The sequence below is a fragment of the Ictidomys tridecemlineatus genome, assembly GCF_052094955.1.
Source record: "Ictidomys tridecemlineatus isolate mIctTri1 chromosome 1 unlocalized genomic scaffold, mIctTri1.hap1 SUPER_1_unloc_7, whole genome shotgun sequence".
NCBI classification, from domain to species: Eukaryota; Metazoa; Chordata; class Mammalia; order Rodentia; family Sciuridae; genus Ictidomys; species Ictidomys tridecemlineatus.
Genome location: NW_027520948.1, coordinates 208,325 through 231,369, shown reverse-complemented (window position 1 = coordinate 231,369; position 23,045 = coordinate 208,325). Strand labels below are relative to the sequence as shown.

The 23,045-nt window shown below is 39.4% G+C and overlaps 1 pseudogene; it reads right to left on the bottom strand.

The window, feature by feature from the left end:
* LOC144372214 (olfactory receptor 14C36-like) overlaps positions 1-6,401 on the bottom strand; it is a 35,090-nt pseudogene extending 28,689 nt beyond the window's left edge.
* Between the last annotated feature and the right edge of the window lie 16,644 nt (positions 6,402-23,045).

Sequence of the window (23,045 nt, the reverse complement as noted above, 5' to 3'; positions counted from 1 at the left end):
TGTACAAAATTCAAATTTTCCATCTGGGAACCTCAAGTAAACTCATTAGTTGGGGTTTTCTGCTTATCTTTAGTTCAGTTTTCTGATCTTTCTACTTAAAGTCTCTCTCCTAAATACCAGCTTTGAAAAGTGAGGCTCACACTGTGCTTTTAGACAATTCTAAAGCGGTATTTTTACCAAAAATAAATTACTTGCATTTCCACAGGGACTGGTATGTTGTCCCAGCCACTGAGCAAATGTTACTTCCTGCTCCTAGACCCGGCAGGGGTAGTTCCCAGAGATCGCTTCTTAGATTCACATCAATCCATAAAATATCTAGGACTGATACTGGCCTTGAATATTCCACTTTCATCATAAGAGATGTGACTAAGGTAGGAGAAAAGCTCACTTCCAGCTTAAAAATCAACAATTTGACTTCTGAAAGGAAGTTCTGCACCCCATCTTTTATCCTAGATCCTATACGATTACAAGTTTAAATAAGGCTTGCTAAATTGGAAGAAAGTGCTACTGATGCCCCAAACACCATAAAATGTTTAACCTGATGAGTAGACTGAGCTGAACACATGTTAGTTTGACATAGCAAATCTGGACATGATGCAGGATTCCTAAGATGGAAGAACCTCCTGTCTTACTGGGAATCTTATGTCCTACAGAAGTCTATGGACTTTCATGCCATTGCATTGGGACCAGTATCTTCAAAAAAAGTGGGAGCAATTTTCCTCATAGAAAATCCACTTTGGTTGGTACATTAGAAAGGAACTTTTCTGTCTTTGACAGGAGCATGATTGGCTGCTGGACCAGGTGGAGATGATTCTACTTCTCTGCTGTTGGTGTGTATCTCTGATTTTTGAAATGTTGAACAACTATGTTTGCATCCATAAAATTACAAAAATTAGACATCTAAAACTTTGTATTGATCTTTATGTAAATATTGATCTGCACAGATGATTCAGCGAACACCGGTGCACATCTGAATTGGTCACTTCCATCCCTGGGTTTATTCTACACTCCAGCTTTGTGTCACCAGATGCACTAACAAACTGTGGGGGTCCTGTAAGTTCTTACTCAGAAAGCAGAATCAAAGGACTGGGTCTGAGTCTCAGTGGTAGAGCACTCGACTAGCATGAGCAAAGCTCTGGGTTTGATCCTCAGCGCCACATATAAATAAAGGTATTGTGTGCAACGACAACTAAAATAAATAAATAAATAAATAAATAAATAAATAAATAAATAAATAAATAAATAAATAAATGAATAAATAAATAAGGAAAGAAAGAAAGCAGCATCAAAAAACCAGAGTAACTTGAGCATTTTCTCTGGAAACTCATTTGATCCAGTAAGTGAGGCCATTGTGAGCTCATCAGTTCTCAGTCTGCTCCCAGAAACTAGCTCAACAAGCCATGCTGCTGAGACTTGCCCCTTGCACCCTCAGAACCTGTGCCTCTGTCATTCCCAGTCTGAGCCTTCACATGGCCAATTTCACCAAGTCACAATGACATTACTTATCATTCTATTTAAAATCATTTAATGGTAGACTCCACTAAATCACATGCTTAGTAACTTTTTTCATATCAATGTCTGTAAAGGTGGTATTGTCTCTTGATGCAGATAATTTAATAAATAACATGATCACATGTGATTACCTGCTGATTTGTGAAGTAAGACAGCATGTTTGTTATGAAGTAGTAAATTGGGCTGAGGATGTGGCTCAAGGGGTAGCGCGCTCACATGGCGTATGTGGGGCGCTGGGTTCGATCCTCAGCACCACATAAAAATAAAATAAAGATGTTGTGTCCTCCGAAAACTAAATATAAATATTAAAAAATTTTCTCTCTCTCTCTCTCTTTAAATAAAAAAGAAGTAGTAAATTGATAATTAATCAGTAAGCACCCATCTTTATTTAATGCATAGTGATGCAAGGCTGTTGGCAGTGAACTAAAAGAATTTTAAAGGAGGTGTACTGATAAATGCTAGGTTTTTGTTTTTGATTTAAAGACCATGTATATGAGAGAGAAATGATTTTTAAAAAGATTAATTTAAAAGTAAAAATCTTTTCATTAACATTGATTATTTTAATATAAGATTTAACCTAGTTATTAAATGAAGCAATAAGGTATAAGCTGCTTAATATACCTGAGACAACTCTGATACAGATTTAGATATGTACACACAAATGTTTTATTCAGTTAAAATTCACATAAATAGGTTGAAATATTATGTGCAGATACTGAAATTGGAATTCATGTTTCATGGCATGGCCTATTTTCAGAACATTAGACTGAATATCAGCACAAAATAATATTTCATATTTTCATCTTCTTTAATGTATTCTGAGTAATTTGATAATCCCAGAGAAGAATCATTGAAAATAGATTAAAACAATCCCTTATTTTATATGTGAAAGAAATATCTTAACAATTAGCTGCTGTTATTACCTATTTTTATCTGCTGACCTCTTTTTTTTCTCCCTAAGAACTTATCTTCAGGGTATTGCATATTTTAACATCAGATATGGGATTCCATATAGTCTTTGTACCAATATTTTATTATTTGCATTTTGTTTGCAATCAGCTTTTTTGGTATAATACATCTTGAAACACAAGTTAAACATCCAATGACTTTCACCAAAATGGATGTCTCTCAATAGGAGTGGTGTATGCTATTTAACTTTTCTAAATTTATACATTAAAGTTAAACTTAATTTGCTTGTCATCTCAAATCATGTAAGTCTTTTAATGCCACTCATTAATATTCAGTAGGTATTAGTTGTAGAGGAAATGAAAATGTAAAGGTAGAGGTTGCAGAATTCATCTGTGGTGCTCTTAAGGGCCTTCTGCTCTAGGAGGGATCATTGGAGCAGGGAGAACAAGTCTTCATGGACACAGGGAATGAAATCTGTGTTCTGGTTGGATCATGTGACAGCAGATCAAGGCTTCCTGCTGATTGTCTGGGTGCTCATGGGTTCCTACTACAAGTATTCCCTTGTCTGCAAACTTTAAGAGATGCTGTTATTCATTAATCATATATATTTAGACTTTTGTATTTTCTTAGGTAATACATATATTTATATTTTTTTTCCTCTTTTCCTTATTAGTGAACTGCTGAAAAAAAACTGTTCTCAGAATTTGGAGTTCGATGCGTTGCCTGCAATATAAATGAACTCTTTTGTTTCTATATTTTTATATTAAAATTTCTAGATACATTGACAGTGAGTATATGTCAGTTGCAATTAACAACTAACAAAACACATACCAGTTAGGCCACTAAAATACTTCAAAAGAAATAAGCTGTGTGAGAGGATGAAAGACTGCACAAATGCATTAGAGTATATGTACAGATACAGGCTTACATTACATACTTATAGAAAGTTGACGTTGACAGGGGAGACATTTAGGTCAGATAATTAGTGTCTGTCATTTCATTTTTATCAGACATGGCAGAGTCTTAAACATTACAGAATTAAGTTACATCGTAGAGGCAATCATCTAAATGCTCACCTGCAACTTAGACCCAAGGTTTGGTTCCCATCTCTGGGTCAATCATGGACATAAAAACAGACTGGCAGCCAACATGGCCTAGGAAGGCAATGTGGCTTCCCCAGGGGATGGATTTGACTGTCAGGATAAAGGGGTTGGTAAACATAGCCCTCTGTTTACTTCATGGACAAAGACTTTCCTCTTGTTCTATGTTCCAGAAGGAGAGAAATGTTACTATGATTTTAACTGCTTTTGGATTTGATTTTTGAGTATTTTCAATGTATTTAAATTGACACAATTGTGTACCAGAGACCTTCCATATTTATTTCACACATCACTAAATGAGATCACAAAATATGAGCAAATTATTTCAGATTGTTCTCATGATTAATTTGTAAGATTTGCATCTGTGACATTACTTAATAAAAGTATGACAAACTATTTGATGAATCATAAACAGATATATTCTCAAATGATTATAGCACACAAATTGAACTGTACTCATTCAATAAAGATGCATTTGCTAACATTATACATTTTATGAAGAATAAATAGAAATGATGGCGTAAATTAAAACAAAAAATATTTTATAAGTTGAATTACCCAGGATCCAATAAGGTGACCTTAGAGTAAGCAGTATGACTTCTGAAGCATAGCTATGAAGAACATGATCTCTGATTAAGAACCTCGAACAGTGAAATTAGGATAATGCTGAAATGCATCATTTCCCAGAGAACAACTGTCTTCCCATTACTCTCCTCCCAGCGTCTTTTACCTGATGGTTCCTGAGACTGTAGATGAGAGGGTTCAGGAAGGGAGGAACCATGGTGTAAAAGGCAGAGACAACCATTTCCTGGAGGGTGTCAGAGGTTGCTGAAGGCCTCAGGTACACACCTGCACCAGAACTGAGGAAGATGGACACCACGAGGATGTGAGGAGTTCAGGTGGAGAAGACCTTCACTGGGGCTCTGGTGGGAAATTTCAGCACAGCAGAAAATATTCGAATGTATGACATGGCAATTAAAGTAAAGCAACCACCAGCAATTGCCACAGCAGAGATTAAAAAAGGACCATGCTGCTTGTGGTGTCAGAGAAGGAGAGCCTCAGCAGAGAAGGGACATGAAAGAAGAACTAGTGGACCACGTTTGACTGGTAGAAGGACAGCTGGAATGTGTTCCCAGTGTGCACACCTGCATACAGCAGACCACTGAGCAGGGTGGCCAGGGTCATGCGGACACAAATTTGAGGATTCATGATGAGGGGGTACTAGAGTGTCTAGCAGATGGCTACATAGTGGTCCCAGGCCATGATGGTGAGAAACAGAAGTTCAACACATGCACAGAAAATGACCATGAAAATTTGTGTTGCACAGCCAGCTACTGAAATGGTCCTGTTACATGTGATAGAGTTGACACAGGCATTGGGGACAGTAATGGAAACGTAGCACCAGTTCAACATGGACAGCTTCCTGAGGAAGAAGTACATGGGTGTGTGCATATTCTGGTCAGCAGTGGTGACAATGATGATGAGAAGATTCCCTACCAAGGTACCCAGGTAGATCATTGGGAATACTGTGAAATAGAGGAAACTCAGATCCTAGCCATCAGGAGAGCCCAGGAGGAGAAATTCAGTTCCCATGATGGATTGGCAACTTGCTGGAAATTCTGGTTGTCTGGGAAGATAAAAAGATAAAGTGCAAAGAAAACAGAATTAATGCAATTACTTTATATATTCATATACACCATGTTTTCTTGTATTTTCCAATTGGTTTCTCTGCAGAGGAAGTTCACCGTTGGTTTTCCGATGATTCCTTATTTCAGAGCAGAATGCACCTTCCAGTGCAGGTGTGGAGTTCTTCAGCTCAGGCTCTGGGCATGACCTGCAGGGCTTGTCCTCAGATTCCCATCAGGCCTCCCCTGACCTCCTGAGACTCCATGCTGAGCATGTGACAATGTTTTTCTTTTTAAAATGATGAATACAATTTCAACATTATTTTGCCATTTTTCCACAGTAAACAATTCAAAGTATGATTAGTAATTCCTCTTGTAATTTTCTAATTTTTCTTGTATTGTCAAGATTTACAACTTACTGTTTTTTTAAGGAGAGAGAGAGAAAGAGAATTTTTAAAATATTTACTTTATAGTATTCAGTGGACACAACATCTTTAATTTATTTGTATGTGGTACTGAGGATTGAACCCAGGACCTCGAGCATGCCAGGGGAGTGTGCTACCGCTTGAGTCACATCCCCAGCCAAATTTTCTAATATTTTTACATAGGAATGTCTTCATTATATAAGAGTATTTATCTCCATGAACATGAAAATATTTTACTCAAGAGGAAAGCATCTCAAGTATTCAAACTTTCCCATTCCAGGGCTGCAGGTCAGTGCTCTGGTAAACTGAGGGTATCTGACTGCACCTGGATTCTCCTGCAGTCCCCCAGTCTCCCTGCTGCTCCCCAGAATGGGGTGGTGCTTAATGCAGACCACACAATCTCAGATCGGGATCTGGTCCTATTCCCATGGGGCTCTCTTTTTCTCTCCAACAGATCAGTATGAGGTGTTTAAAGCTCCAGATTCTAGCCCAGCTGACATTTTCCTAAACTTTTATTTTTTACCTTAATGTGTTTTTACTGTGTATACAGCACCATGATGTTGATTCCTTTGTCTAGACAATAATTTTTCATTTTCTTGTTGATACTTCTATTTTAATCCTTTCCTCCAAATGTCATGATTATACAAAATGATACTGACTGTATACCCTATAAGGAAGATTTTGTTCATATTTATAGCACTTCTGAAGCAGCTCAGACTGGTTCAATCCCAAATCACCAAAATTGTCATTTTTCAGCCCTCTGAAAACCTGGGTCCACCTCAGCACTAAGCCAGGTTAACCACACTCACCCGTAGAAAATCGATCTTCATCATGAGTTTGTCTGGCCTTTACTTAAAATTTGTGTCCCCCAGCGTCAGGGGTGCGTGCCCAGACACAGGTAGGTTGGTGTTAATTTCACAGTTAATTTCAAGGACCCCTACTCAGTCTAGCTGCTATCTCTTCCTTGCCCTATTCCTCATTTCTCTTTGACACAAACCTGAATCTCACACGTCAGTGATCCCCTTGTTCATGCCCTAGAACTTGCTGACAGAGGCCATTTACTACTGTGACATAATGATTCCATTTTTCCCATTACTATGTACTCAACTTTAAAGGAGGTTCAAATGCAACTTTTTCTCAGAAACCCTCTTCATAGCTTCTAATTATTCTTCTATTTCTCTGTAATGTTAGAAATCGACATGTTATTCTACCTTTCAGTAAATCAGTATGATTTATCCCCCAAATTACTGTTGCAAATTTTTTGATTTTTGACCATGTATTGCTTAAAGTTTTATTCTCTTAGTTGCAAGTGCATGACTTCATACGTAATACTTAATAAAAAATGCAATGTAGCATAATTGTCTAACTGCTAACATGAACTAAGTTTTTATTTGACTTATTTACAAATGAGTAACTCCTAAATTGTTAAGCCCTTCTTCACATGTCTAAGAAATACAGTGTACCTTCTTTTGAAATAACTCACCTTTGCCTGTGGGCATAACATATTTTCAAATTAGGTAATCTTTCCACAATTATTTGTTAATGATTCATAACATGGCAAAATCTGCTCTAGATACTGAGTTTTACTAAAAGAAGTAAATTATCATCTTTAAAACATAATTTGAGTACTGTGAAGGAAAAATAAAATGGTACATATGTAAAAAGTTAAATAAACATGAAAATTTTTGAAAGTGATATGAGACTAATCAGGTTTCTTTATGGAAATCTGCCAGGTTTTTCACATTTTATCCTGGATTCTGGGATCTCCGGAAGTTTTTGTTCACCACCCCAAAACATCCTGTCACATACAGATGGGACATAAACATGGGTTTAAATTTAAAAGTTGCATAGAACAATAGAGACATTTTCTTTCTTCTTAAAAATGTTTTAATTTTTTGTGTTTGTGGTGTGAGTGTTGGACCCAGAGTCTGGTGAATGTGAGGCCAGCACTCCATCAACTGTTATATGTCCCTAGTGCTTTTTTATTATTATAGTTTTTAACATTAAAGCACCTCCTGCTTTTCTTTCTCCAATAGAACTTAGAAAATTCTCCACAACTAGTTTGAATTATATGAACTTACGTCATGTTCTCTTTACTTTGTGTGATTTAGATATAGTTTGATAAATTCTTCTCCTTCAACTTTCTTTTTTTGTATGCCAGTCAATATTTGGAAACTTCCAATTATGGATAACTGATGCAAAGTCATGTATACATAAAATAAAATAAATTTACAAAGCACCACATGTATTTTTACATAGGCCCTGACACAATTTCAGTAGATACTAAAGATATGGTGACTTTTTGAACCTAGATTTTTAAAATAAAAATATGGCTTTAAATTGCATAGACTGACCTTAAAATTTTAGTATGGTTCAGCATGACTTCCTCATTTAAGGGGCAAAAAATACCTATAGAAAATTCCCTCTTAAAGACAATAAGATGAAGGTATAAATAACAGAAAGGGTTGGTAGAAGTGAGAGTCAGCACAATGTGTATGAGGAGAACTAGCATGTTTTAACTCCAGGAACATAAAGATGGACTGCCCAGGTGCTTTCTCTGGAAGTGAAGAGCCAGGAGTTTTTATTTTTTGCATTTCTCTTGATAGTGTTTCAAATAATTATTTAAAATGATTAAATATATGATTTAATTTGATTTCATATGTGCTAAAAATTATTTGGTTTGAAAGAACCAAGAATTAATTATTTCTAAATTAAATTTTCCATATTAGGAAATTGATTAGTATCTTCGATAACCTATTGAGGAATGTTGAGGTACATATAATATGAAAATCAAAATAAGTTTACAAATGTTACACAACTTGATATTTATATTGATACCACCAGAAACACACATCCTTATAGTCATACGTAATATATACTCTGTAAAAAATGTTAAGAATATGATTGAAAAATTGGGCACAGTGACACATGCTTGTAATACAGCAGTTTAGGAGGCTGAGAGAGGAGGATGGTAAATTCAAAGCTAGCCTCCCATCTTGTCAAGACTGTGTCTCAAAATAAATAATAAATAGAGCTGGGATGTGCCTCAGTGGTTAAGCATCCCTGGTTTCAATCCCGGAAACCCCCAAAACAAAAAGTAACAAACTGGATAAGTGAAAAAAAAATGTATTTGTGATCAAAAGAAAGGGGTGAGATTAATGTTCAAAATGTTCCTATGAAAATTGTATTTTACATTAATATCTTATTTCCCACTGTTATTGACATATGTGCATGTTTATCAGTTGTATAAAAACATTCCTATCTACCTACCTATCCTATACCATATTTTGCATTTTGTTCTTGTTAATGTGAATGTGTTTATTTTTCTCTGGAATATTGTGAATTTTGCAAGTATACTATTAGTAATAGTATTCTGAAGAAAAGAATTTTAAACCATCCAGAATCAGCATGAAGAATTTTCACACACTATACTAGCATACACTGTACAGACGTCCCCAAGGTCCCTGTGTTCTTATTGCAGCAGTGGCAATCACCCCGAAAACCATAGTTCAGTTTTAAGGACTCTCCATGCATGATGTGTTCTTCACAGAATTAAGAAACCTTTCCCTGGACTAGCTGACTCTTTGGATGACACTGTAATTCGCTGAACAGAATAAAAGTGAAACTCAGATGCATTTAAACTCTAACTGCTTATTACTCACTCCTGAGTGTCACTGGTTGTCAACATGGAACAGAACCATGTCTCCCAATGCTTCTCCCTTCAATGGTGTCTGCAGCCAGGGTGAATCTGTCCAGTCAGCACAGTGCCATGTGGGATGTGAGGAGCTCAGTCAATTCTGCTTTATGTGAACATGGTGCCTGGTTGAGCCCAGAGCTCAGCCTGCAGAGACAGCAGGAGGCCTGAGCATTCCACCAGGCAGCAGCACCTCCAGAGCCCAGGAGATAGGACCTGTCCATGTGCCAGCATGGACAATGGAACTGCTCTGCCACACATTGCTGTAAATCATTACTGAGAAGTGAATAACACTGAAAAGACTGATGATTCTCCCTGTGTGTTTTCATCTCTGTCCTCCTCTCCTCATTATGAATTAAGGGTGTTTGTATGGATCAGGTAACATTAAGGCTGTTGAGCAACTCTCACTTGTAAGTTGGAAACATCTCACTATCTGCATTTCAACAGAAAAATTTCTTATCATTGACATGAAAACCACATGACACAAAGTTTACCTTTGTGACAGTTCATTTTTATAAATGTAGTGATATTTACTACATTTCCAAGTTGTAGAACATCCAACTACAACTTGTTCCCAGATACTTTTATTACTTCAGATGAACCATCTACTATGTTACACATGGTCTTTCAGACACTAGAAAACTCTAAGTATATTCTGTACCTTTGAAATTATATATTTGTGAAATTTCATATAAATAAAATCATTCAATATATGTTCTGACTTGACTTACTCTAACTTTTTCAAAATTATTCCACCTTGGACAGGCTTCTTTTTTTCATTCCTTTGGATGAAAGACATTCTGTTACATGTACATTCCATAGATCTTTAAATCAACACATCCATCTGTGGACTTATTTATCCTCTGTCTGGTAATATAATGTGACTGATTTATTGTTTATTATAAGTTTGGCCATTTGGTCACCTCTGCTATACATTCTGCAGTCTATGTGATTATGATGAATAACTGTATCAGATTTGCCTGGCTGTGACCAAAAGTACTAGTTAAAAAAAAAACACCCACAATAAACAAAAACCAACCCAGATTTGGGAAAGCATACTGTGTCTCAGGGGTTCAGAGTTTTAGTCTATCTTCAGCCATTTTCATGACTATATGTCCATTGTGGGGTCACACTGAGGACCAGCACAGCAGAGGGAAGATGCTCAGAATATGGCTTTAGGTAAGCAAAGATAGGGAAGGGGAAAGAGGTTTGGGGTTAGGGTTAGGGTTAGAGGAAAGCGATCAGGGATTAATCCCAGTGGGCCACCTCCTCCAGCAATGTCCCAAATGCCTAAAGCTAGCACCCAATTTGTTCAAATTAACATGGGTCGATTACGTTGCAGCTCTCATAACCCAATCATTCTACCTTTGAAAATTCCTCCCTGATAGGAAGGGCAACAGAAAAATTAGAGACTAATATTGATGAATGTATATACATGTCTGTATAACCAATGTTATTCTGCAACCTTTAGACTTGGAAAAATGAGATATTATACCCCATTTTATTAAAAAAAAATTCTTGTGTGAAAACAAGATTTTATATATCTGAAATAAACACTCAAGAATGGAAAAAAAGAAAAGAAAAAAAGAAAATTTCTGCCCCAATACAGGAACTTTTTGAGATACCTCACATCCCATCCATAATGTTTCAACCCCAGACCTCTAAAACTCATGTCCATTTCACAATGCAAAATTAATTTAGCCCATCTCTAAGTGTCTGATAGTCAAAACAATTCTAGCTTTATCCTAAAGTTTGATTCAAAAATCTCACCTGAAACTGAAGGTAAAAATATTGGTTGTGAGCCCCCATAAAAATCAAAAGCAAGTTACATGCATCAATATCCACTGTAGAACATAAACCTTCTTATTCCAAAAGGACTTAGTAGGGCTGTGGAAAGAATGGATGGTGTAGAGGAAATATAAAACCAGCTGAGAAAAAAACCTCATCTATAAATCCTCATGTAGAAGCTAGGACTCTTGACTCTAAGACAATATTTCCAAAAGGCCTGGTAATTCCTGCCCTTTAGCCTTGCCAGTTGCAGAACACAGGGCTCTCTTTGCCTTTTCTTGGCAGAGAGTTTATGCTGCTAGTAACTATTAATTTCTTGGGATTCCTTGCCAACTTGGGCTTCACATTCACAGCTCCACCTATTCACCCTGTCAGGAGGAGTCTGTAGGGCCTAGAATATGCTACAGTTCACTTGGGCTATCAAGCCTTTCTTTTAATTGATGGTGGAAGGCATCATGACACATTAATTTGGGCACACTACATTCCTTCAGAGATGGCACAAAGTAAATGATGCTAAAGTCTGATGCCAGCTCACACCATAGTTGGGTCCCAAAAATTAATACAATGGTGGTTTTTGAATGTCTTCCATGCTTAGCATGGTAAAACAGCTTTCTGTGCCCTCTGTGCAAGCAGGGTGGCCACAAGACACTTCTCAAGGGAATTTTCCTTTCCACATCCTTGTATGTGCAATAAGTATTGTCCTACAAATGAATTAGATGCTCTCAGCTCCTTTCTTATTGAAGAGGTATGAAATATTTGGCATCTCTTTAGGGCCTACAATCTGTTTATAACCACTCATTCTTTGAACCCAGCTTTTAAAATGATCTCTTTAAAACTATGATCAAATATGGCTTTTAACTCTACTGATACAAACAACTGCTTTCTTGAAGTTGATATAGTATTCTAAAGGTATTCAATAATAAATATTCTAAAGGCTTTATGAAGCTGGGCAAAATCCCATGGTTCTGGCATAATATTCTCAGTCATGAATGTTATCTTAAAAGTCTCCATAGAATAAGTTACTACCTTGCCTTGTTGATTGCTAATCTTTCATCATACTTCTAACTATGTACTTGGCTAAGGTTTTCTCTTCTGCAGCTTTCATCCCACAGACACTGACACACATAATCATGGGAGATGGTGATGTGCATTAGGTTTGTGATTGCCTCATGGTTCTGGTGTGCTGCTGCACTGGAAACCTCTTGAACAAATACACAGTTGAAGATCCCCCAGTTGGTGACACCCAGCCTAAGGAAAAATCAGGGCAAAAGCTCAGAGTTATCAGTCTGAAACTTGAAACTGAGATATTATCTCCCAGGGATAGGGGATTGTGAGCATAGAATGATAACAAGAATCACAATGTCTCGTTGGTGTTGGGAGCTTAACACCTGTCTGCTTTGTTGAAACTTTCCCACAAATAACCTTTTGGTGACAAAACCTGTAAAATAAATGTGCTGAGCCAGCTCCGGGTCACTAAACTCAATCAGAGATGAGATTCCTGCCTGAACCCGGCATTCTCTGTAAAGGTTTTTGTGTGTTTTTTAAAAATCTGTGTTCATCCCTGTCTGGCAGCTGAATTAATGGCCATGCAGGTGGCAGCACATTGTCACAGAAAAGATTCTAACAAGTACTCTTAAATATTGTGTCCTTATTAGAGTAAACCTAATATTTCATGAAAACTGGCTATCTAAACAGACCTAATATTTCAGAAAAGCTGGCTATCCAAAATATATCTTTGACATAATTGATATTACTATAAAAATATGTTCCTTGGCTCATGACAATACACAAAGTAAATTTTTTTGCCAATATCTGAATGTGTTCCATAGCTCACCAATTGATGGTGCTTTGCATTATTTCACAACAATATGAGCTATAAAGAAGTCCTTATATCAACATTTGTTTCTTTATCTCCTTTGACTCAAGGTCTTTCAAATAAAATATAAATTAAATATACAAAAATGTACCCCAAACGACACCTCTCAATAGAACTGGTGATTAAAATTTAATTTCTTTCCAGAGAAATTTATTTGTGAAATTTAAACTTCATTTATGTGGCCACCTCAACTCATGAAAAGCTCATAAATTTAGATTCAGTAAGCCATAGTTGAAGAGAAAATGCATGTAAAAGTAGAGTTTGCAGAATTTATCTAGGATTCTCTGAAGGCCCTTTGTTCTAGCAGGATACATTGTAGCAGTGAGAACCAGAAGCCTGGACATAGTGTGTGGGAGGAGCCTCAACTCTGCTGGATCATGTCAGAGCAAGTTAAGCCTTCCGCTTCAGGCAGCCCTGAGGTGCTCATTGGCTCCTACTGCAAGTATTCCCTTATGTGAAAATTTTTTAAAAAATGCCTTTATTAATCAATCACATATATATTAGGCTTTCATATTTTCCTAGGTAATAAATACACTTTTATTTTTCTCCACATATTCCTATTAGCGTATTGGTGAACAAAATTGCTTGTTTAGATTTTGGAATTGAGTAAACTGACTATTTTTTGTATAAATATTTTTTTCCTCATTTTGTTATATCAGTACTCCTAGGTAACTTGATATTGAGCATATGTCAGTCATAATTAACAATGAACAAAACACATGCCAATGAGGACACTAAAATATTTGGAGAGAAATAACTCATGTGAGATGATGAGCTGCCACAAACTGGGCACAGGGGGTGCACACCTGCCATCTCACACATGAGGAGGCTGATAAACATTGATCACAGGTTTGAAGCCATCCTCAGAAACTCCTGGAATCCCTAAGCTACTTAGCAAGACCCTATTTCTGTGATTAAATGTGGCACATTAGAAATAAATCACTGATGGGCTGGGGATGTGGCTCAAGCGGTAGTGCGCTCGCCTGGCATGCGTGTGGCCTGGGTTTGATCCTCAATACCACGTGCAAACAAAGATGTTGTGTCCACTGATAACAGAAAAATAAATATTAAAAAAAAATTAAAAAAAAATAAATCACTGGGTGAGTCTTGAAGTAGGACATTAAGTTTATTAGATGGTGGGTAGGAATGGCAGATAGAAAGTCAGCTCTGTATCCTTCAACCTTTTGCAGAAGGTAGGGTACATTTTTATAGCCCCAAACTACAAACTACCAGTAAGTCAAAACCATAGTAACATGGAGAGTGGGTAGGAATTACCCAGTCAGAGTACAGTAAGCAGCCCAAGAAAAATAGGAATTAAAATGAGAACAACTTACTCATGTAGTTCCTAATAATACACTGTGAAAGAATAATTGAAACTCTTTTAGCCTTATATGTTGCCTCACAGAGTGTGCTTGGCAGGAGGTGGGTCACATATGCAGGGTTTTCTCATGTGAGAAGCATTTCTCATATGCAATGGAGTCTCAGGGTAAAATGGAGTTTGTCTGATCAAAGCATATATAGTTTGTCCCACAATAAAAACAAACAAACAAAAAAAGTTTAGGGATGCTGTGGTGAGCCGTTCCTGCGGACTGTGGTCGCCATTACATGATGGCGCTGGCTCCGTTGTGGTCTGTGAAGGACAACTCCATATCAAAGAGAGTTGGCGTGTTCCCAGCTCCTTATCAGAGAAAGTTGGCGTGTCATTTTCTAGCACCCTGTGAGAAGGGTACACGTGGCAGCTTTGCATTGGGGTTCGCCGTGCTTTATTAAGGCTGGGAGGGGCATCCAAAGTTTAGTAGAAGTAGGAGTAGAAGAATCATTAGAAGAATATCAAGGGCCTGAATAAACTGCTGAAAGAAGATTCCTGAGTCGCGTCTTCCTTGCGGGCAAGGGGGGTCACGACAAGTGGTGCCGAGACCCGGGAAAAAAGAAACAAAGAAACACCCAGGAACCAGAACTTTCAGCAGTCAGGGAGGTGCACCGGTAAGTCCCAGGTAACGTGGGACCCGCTGTTAAAAAGCGGGAAGCTCCTCTGTAAAGAGAGGGCGCTACATCTTATAGCAATTGCACTCTGAATTTTTGTTCTCTTTCTGTGTATGTTCGTTTTGTTTTGTGTACTTTCACTTTCGATTTCTGTGTTTTCTTGTGTTGCGTCATGGGTTCTGTGACTTCAAGTCCACTTCTTCTGGCCTTAGATGGCTTTTTGCGTTCCAAGGGACTGGAGGTGAAACGCAGTACCTTAGAGAAATTTTTACAGAGGGTAGATACAGCTGCACCGTGGTTTGCATTTTCAGGCAGCCTCACTACACCCAGCTGGGATAAATTAGGCAAAGACCTTGACTTTGCTCGTGAGAAGGGCATGCTAGAGGGCGGGGTGATACCCCTCTGGAAGATGGTCCGTAGTTGCCTTACGGATGGCAGATGCCAAGAAGCGCTTGTTAAAGGGCAAGAGGTTTTAAAACAATTGCATGAAGAAAAATCAGAAACAACAGAGAGCGAAGTGTCTCAGGAAGAGGGGAGTGTGCGGGGCGTGGAGAACGGGAGGAGACTGTATCCAGATCTCAGTGTGCTGCACACGCCCCCATGCGAAAGTGGGTCAGAGTTAAAGATAATGAAGAGGAGGAGCTGGAGACGCTGTCCCGGCAGTTAGGGAGTTTAGGTACAGGGAACAGAGATAAGCAAGGGCTCAAGAACAGACAGCCTCCCGATCCGCCTCCGTATGGCGGGGGTGTTTCAGGCTGCCGCTGCTTTCCTCTGTTCCTCAGGGCTGGCATATCATTGCTATTGACATTAAAGACTGTTTCTTTTCTATTCCTTTGCATCCTAAGGACTCACAGCGTTTTGCCTTCACCCTTCCCTCCTGTAATCACGAGGAACCAGATCAAAGGTTTGAGTGGATTGTTTTACCACAGGGAATGTCTAACAGTCCTACGATTTGCCAGATGTATGTAGGGAAGGCACTCGCACCTCTCAGACAACAATATCCTTCCATCAAGATTATTCATTATATGGATGATGTATTATTGGCAGCCAAATTACAACAGTCAGTTAATGAGGCCTATAAAGACTTGGTGAAGTTGTTAGCTCAGTATGGATTACATATTGCACCTGAAAAGGTTCAAACAGGGGATTCTATTCAGTATTTGGGAGCGACGATTGGATATGACATGTTACAACCACAAAAGGTTACTATAAAAACTCAAGATCTCCAGACTCTAAATGATTTTCAAAAACTGTTGGGAGATATTAATTGGATAAGAGGTTATTTACATATTCCTAATATCGTGCTCCAGCCTTTGTATGCTATTCTTAAGGGTGATCCAGATCTTACTTCCCCTTGTACCCTCACTACAGAGGCCAGAGTGGCCCTTATTAAAGTAGAGGAAGCTATACAACATGCTACTCTATGCAGGCTCCAGAGTGATAAACCTTTCCAGTTATATGCGGCAGCCTACTGGAGTACTGTGGCAAGATGGGCCTTTACTATGGATCCACCCACATGTATCCCCAGGAAAATCTTTAGAATACTATCCTGATGCTGTTGCAGCGTTAGCACTTAGAGGGATTCAACAGAGCATTCAATTTTTTGGACAAGCACCTTCTTCTCTTATCATACCCTATTCTAAAGTTCAACCTAATGTTTTGTGTGCTACTCTGGACAACTGGGCCATTCTATGTTGCTCGTTTCAAGGGGATATTGATAATCATTACCCTTCTCATCCATTACTCCAGTTTGTTAAAGAGCATCCTATCATTTTCCCTAAAGTAACTTCACCCACTCCAATTCCGGGGGCTGTTAACATTTTTACTGATGGCTCTAAGTCTGGAATGGGAGCTTATGTGATTAATGACTCTCCCTCTGTCCAGCATCAACTTGCTCCTAGAAATCCACAATGGGTAGAACTACAAATTGTCATTAAAGTTTTTAAGCAGTGTTCTTTTCCTTTCAATCTCATTTCGGACTCCATCTATGTGGTGCAGGCGCTCAAAATTCTGGAGGCTGTAGGAGCTATTAGTGACACCCATACTGTGTCTGCTTACTTTAATCAGCTTCAACAGCTTATCCGTAGCCGTACTGCCCCTTTCTATCCAATGCACATTCGGGCTCACACCTCTCTTCCTGGCCCGTTATCACAGGGTAATGCCTGTGCTGACTCGGCAACTAGAAGCCAGTTGGTATGCTTGGCCTCCTCCTTAGAAGAAGCTAAATTGTTTCATCACAACTTTCATGTCAATGCTATGACACTGCGTAGACGGTTTTCCATATCCAGAGCAGATGCTTGTCAGATAGTATTACAATGTCCCCATTGTGTCACATTTCTTCATCCTCCTACTTATGGTGAAAACCCACGAGGACTGAAGCCATTGGTCGTCTGGCAAATGGACGTAACTCACGTGCCTGACTTTGGTAGCCTCAAATATGTACATGTTTCTATTGACACATACTCTGGAATTATTCATGCTTCTGCTTTATCGGGAGAAAAGGCACGTAATGTTATTACTCATTGCTTAGAGGCATGGGCAGCATGGGGTGCACCTGCATCCCTTAAGACTGATAATGGACCTGCTTATACGGGCAGACAGTTTACATCTTTTTGTTCTACTATGGGAGTACAACTTGCTCATGGGTTGCCTTACAATCCTCAAGGGCAAGGCATTGTTGAAGGTGCCCACCGCACCTTAAAAGAAACCTTAGAAAAACAAAAAGGGGGAATAGGAGTTGACCACACTCCTAAAGAACGCCTGTCCTTAGCTCTTTTTACCATTAATTTTTTGAATTTGGATATTCATGGCCGCTCTGCGGCCAATAGACATGTGTCCCCTCAGCCCTCTGTGACTGGCTATGTTAAGTGGAAGGATGTTCTTACGGGCCAATGGAACGGCCCTGACCCCGTGCTGACATGGGCACGAGGATCTGTATGTGTTTTTCCCCAGGATCGCACGGAGCCGCTGTGGATCCCTGAACGCCTGACAAGAAGAGTCTCGAGATCTACTAACCAGCAGCAGGAGGTGCCACAACAGTCCCATGATGAGGAGCTTCATTCTGATGAGTGCTCTGGCTCTGATGCTGGTGCCAACGGTACAGATGGCACCAATGCAGTGGTGGGCAGTGGCACGGGCATGGCCAATGCCAATGATAGTTCATAGTAATTCTAGTGTCCTCCCCACTCTTTTTTCTACCTCATGTGAGATGTCTGCTCCTTGTACCTCTCCTAGAGGGGACATGGAAAATATTTTTAATCAGTCTCAAGTTAATCTCACAGGAGTTTTTTGTTTCAGTCTTGGGAACACTAATTGTATTAGCCTTAAGACCAAAAATTTGACTAACTGGGAGGACCCATTGCAGTCCAGTCGAGTCTCAGGGAGTATTCTCAGTGCTGTATTGAGCCAAGTAGTTACAGGGAAGCAATCAGGCTCAGGGACCCCCACAACTAGCTCTGTTTTAAACATAACTACTTTAGCTATTATCTCCGAGGTATTAATCCCAATGCCTCCTTCTTCTAATAGAACTTGTAATGCCACTCATTTCAAGGCCTCTCCTTACTGTACCCCTAATTTTGGTTTTCCCCCGACATTTATGCCTTGTCAGGATCATTCTTGGGAGAAACATCAAGTTGCTAAAGGTTTCTCCTTTTCCCCCCCTCTGAAGAGATATGTTTATAACTTTAACAACAATGCCAACTCCTCTACAGGAACAGGTTGGTCCTGGTTTCAATGGCTCATTTCCAATGAGAAGGGGGCTTCAGCCGATATTTCCGCATTGGCTCAATTACTAGGAGCCAAAAGTTGGCTGGCTAATGTTTCTGGCACTACTAAGGAGAGTGAACGAGGTAATAGGCTTACATCTGTTTCGTTCAACTCTCTGTTACATTATGCCACATTGCCTCCTGCAATGGTCTGTATCCAATCCCCGTTCCTGTTCCTTTTAGCTAATCACACCTCATCGGGGATGCTGGATTGTTCTATTATTACCTGTTTCTTATCTGAGTGTTGGAATGGTTCTTGGACTGTAGCAGTAATTATGAAAATTCCAACTTTTGTCCCAATCCCAGTCACTGCGGATCCAGATAAATTTCCTATTGTAGAGCTACTTAGAGTCCGCAGAGATTTTGGAATCACAGCAGCTATAGTGACAGCCGTGGCAGCATCTGCTGCTGCAGCAGTTACGGCCAGAGTAGCCATGGCCAGTCAAGTACAAACTGCTGCCACTATTAATCAAGTTGTTCAACAAACGTCCACTATACTTGAATCGCAAAATGCGATTAATCAACATATTTTGTCAGGGATTTTAGCTACCAACCAGAGAATAGATTTTCTTCAAGCTCAGGTAGAAGAATTGGCTGACCTCGTACTTTTAGGCTGCATTGACCAACGTGCACATTTATGTATAACCTCTGTCAGATTTAATGATTCCAGGAATGCTTCCCACATCATTGGTGGATATCTGGCCGGAAATTGGTCCATGGAAGCGGAAGACATGATCCAGTCTCAACTAACCCAGATAGCTGTCTTGAATAGTACCCGTGTCGATCCCGTGACTCTGGGTCAATTCACCAATTGGATATCTTCTGCTTTTTCCTTTTTTAAAGAGTGGGTGGGAGTAGGCATTTTTGGTGCACTGTGTTGTTTTGGTATGTTCCTCTGTTTGTGGTTTCTCTGTCGCCTTAAGGCTCGTAGTGCTCAAGATAAGGCTATGATCATACAAGCTCTTGCTGCTTTAGAAACTGGCAACTCGCCACAGGTCTGGCTTGCGCATCTTAAGCACTAAACTTTTGACATGGTCATTGCACCCCAAGTTATTATAACATTGCACTGGGATTGACATGTCTTTCCTCGTTATTCTCTTAGTGTCAGAAAGCCCTTCCACTCTGCCGGTCTTGCTACCATTGCACGCAGATGGGTTTCTACACTAGTGCCTTTGACATGGTCGTTGCACCCCAAGTTATTATAACATTGCACTGGGTACGACATGTCCTTCTTTTGTCTTTCTCTTAGTGCTGGAAAGCCCTTGCACTCTGCGGGTCTTGTTGCCATTGCACGCAGAAGGGTTTCCACACTGGTCTTTATCTATCACTTTAAAGTCCGTGCCTTTCTTTCAGGGTGCTGCCAACTTGTTTGTAGTTGTACTTCTGCATGGCCACAGTTCAACCTCAGCTATTCCCTCTTACTCACCATCGTCACGATACAGGATGCGAGGCAAGGCACTGCACTTGAGTGATCCATTGAGAAGAGGGACCTCAAGGGGAGCATGTCCTATTGCATGCGGGTTTGACGTGTCTCCGCCCCGCCCCACGAAAAAAGGCGTCGGCTGATATGGTGTCAGGTCTGGGGAAGGTGCCCCCTGGGGCTGGCCCATACTATGCAGCCACTTTTGCACAGTGGGATAGGACCTCTACTCTCGCCTGTATTGTCTTAGTGAAACAAAAAGGGGGAGCTGTGGTGAGCCGTTCCTGCGGACTGTGGTCGCCATTACATGATGGCGCTGGCTCCGTTGTGGTCTGTGAAGGACAACACCATATCAAAGAGAGTTGGCGTGTTCCCAGCTCCTTATCAGAGAAAGTTGGCGTGTCATTTTCTAGCACCCTGTGAGAAGGGTACACGTGGCAGCTTTGCATTGGGGTTCGCAGTGCTTTATTAAGGCTGGGAGGGGCATCCGAAGTTTAGTAGAAGTAGGAGTAGAAGAATCATTAGAAGAATATCAAGGGCCTGAATAAACTGCTGAAAGAAGATTCCTGAGTCGCGTCTTCCTTGCGGGCAAGGGGAGTCGCGACAGGATGCAGCCTTGGTTCAGTCCTGCTGAGCATAACAACAACAGCAACAACCAAAAAGATGGCCAGAAATAAACCTAAAGGTTTACTTTATAAAAACCATAAAACTGAGAGAAATTTTCACATTTACACGGGTCAGAAAGTGAAGCCAGACAAGTCCTGGTCACTTTTTCATAATGATCAGGCATGACTCATTATCAGTTGTTACAGAAGTATGAAGTTTCGGAGGAAAACCCTTAGAAAGCTTACCTGCAACTCAGCCCCAAGTTTGTGTCCCCCAAACTATTATCATAGACATAATAAAAGATTGGCAGCCATAACAGCTGGGGGAGCCCAAGGTGCTATTTCCTAGTGGATGGATTTAACTATTGGTTCATGATTGATGTAGCCTTTTTTCTCTCTTTTCTTCATGGTCAAGGAGTAAGTTCTTTTTTTATATATGTTAAATGAAGAAAAGTATCATTGCAATTCTCTCTACATTGTTTATTATAAAGTCTTAATAATTTTATTTTTATATATTTTTGAAGTAATTAAATTGACACAATTTTGTATCACAGTTTGACAGCAGATTATGTAACTGTACATTATCTTCATGGTTTATTTGTAAAGATTTCCTCTGTGACAGTAATTGATGAAACTTTAATATATATTACCAAAAATGATTTCAGAAAATATATTGGATCATATTTTTATATTAAAATGGATTGATAAAATTAAACTTTTTTGAAGGATCTGTGGCAATTATAGGGTAAATCACACAAAAAAATATGCTATAAAATCACTGAGATTCTAGTAAGATGATTATAGTAGGCAGAGTAGAAGAGGACTTGACCTCATTTAACTCCACTCAGTGAAATGAGGATAATGCTGAAAAGGGTCTTTATCATTTCCCTGAGAACAATTGTTTTTGCATCACTCTCTCACAGTTTCCTTTACCTGTTGGTTCTGAGACTTTATGTAAGATGATTCAAGAAGAGAGAAACACTGCTGTCAAAGGCAAAGAACCATGTCATGGACTGTGTCAGAGGTCACTGAAGGCCATCTGTAGACACACATGATGGGACTGAGGAAAACTGAAATCACGAGGATGGGAGGGATGCAGGTGGAGCAGGCCTCTCCAACTCTCTGGTGGGATATTTCAGCACAGAAGAAAATATGTGAATATATGACATGGCAATAAAAGTAAAGCAACCCACCAACTGCCACAGTAGAAACAAAAAGAAGGACCATGTTGCTGTTGTGTCAGAGCAGTAGAGCCTCAGCAGAGAGAGGACATCACAGAGGAAATGATGGACCATATTTGACTGGCAGATGGACAGCGGAATGTGTTCCCAGTGTTCACACCTGCATACAGCAGACCACTGAACAGAAAAACCAGGATCATGTTGACATAAAATTGGGGGTTCATGATGAACAGGTACTGGAGGGGCTGGCAGATGGCCACCTATCGGTCCCAGGCCATGATAATGAGAAAAGAAATTCAACATATGCATAGTAAATGACCAAGAAGATTTGTGTTCCACAGCCAGCAACTGAAATAGCCTTGTTTTGAGTGAGAGTTTGACACAGGCATTGGGGACATTGATGGAAATAGTTTTTTTTTTTTTTTAACAAGGTACCCAGGTAGGTCAGTGGGAATACTGTGAAACAAAGGAAACTCAAATTAAAGATATCAGGAGAGCTCAGTGGGAAAAATTCAGTAACCATGGTGGCATTGGCCATTTAGTGGAAATTCTGGTTGTCTGTGAAGATAAAGAGATAAGAGAGAGGAAGCAAAATTATGATTAACACAAGTACTTGGGCTTGGTTCTGTAGCTCACTGGCAGAGCCATGAATAGCATGTGTGAACAACTGGGATCGATTCTTAGCACTGCATATAAATAAAAAATAAATAAAATAAAAATGTTCATACACAACTTAAAATATATATGAAAAAATACAGTTAGTTTACACATTCATGTCCAACATGTTTTCTTGTACTTTTCAGTAGCTTTCCCTGGAGAGGAAGGTCACTCTTGGTTTTCTGATATCTTTACTCATTTCTGAGCAGAGTGCACCTCCCAGTGCAGGTGTGGAGGTCTGCAGCCCAGTGTGTGGTTATGACCTGCAAGGCTTGTCCTCAGCTCTCCATCAGGCCTCCATAACCTCCTGAGACTCCATGCAGAGCATTTCCAGGGTGGCCCACCTCCTCTTCCCCATGACGATGTGTGTCACATGCATTCCTTTTGTTCTCCATTTTCGTCACCTTCATTTTATTTCATTAATACAATTGTCCAAATTATTTTCTCATTTTTTCCACATTTAATAATTCAAATCATAATTCAAAAAAATTTTTAGGTAGGAAATG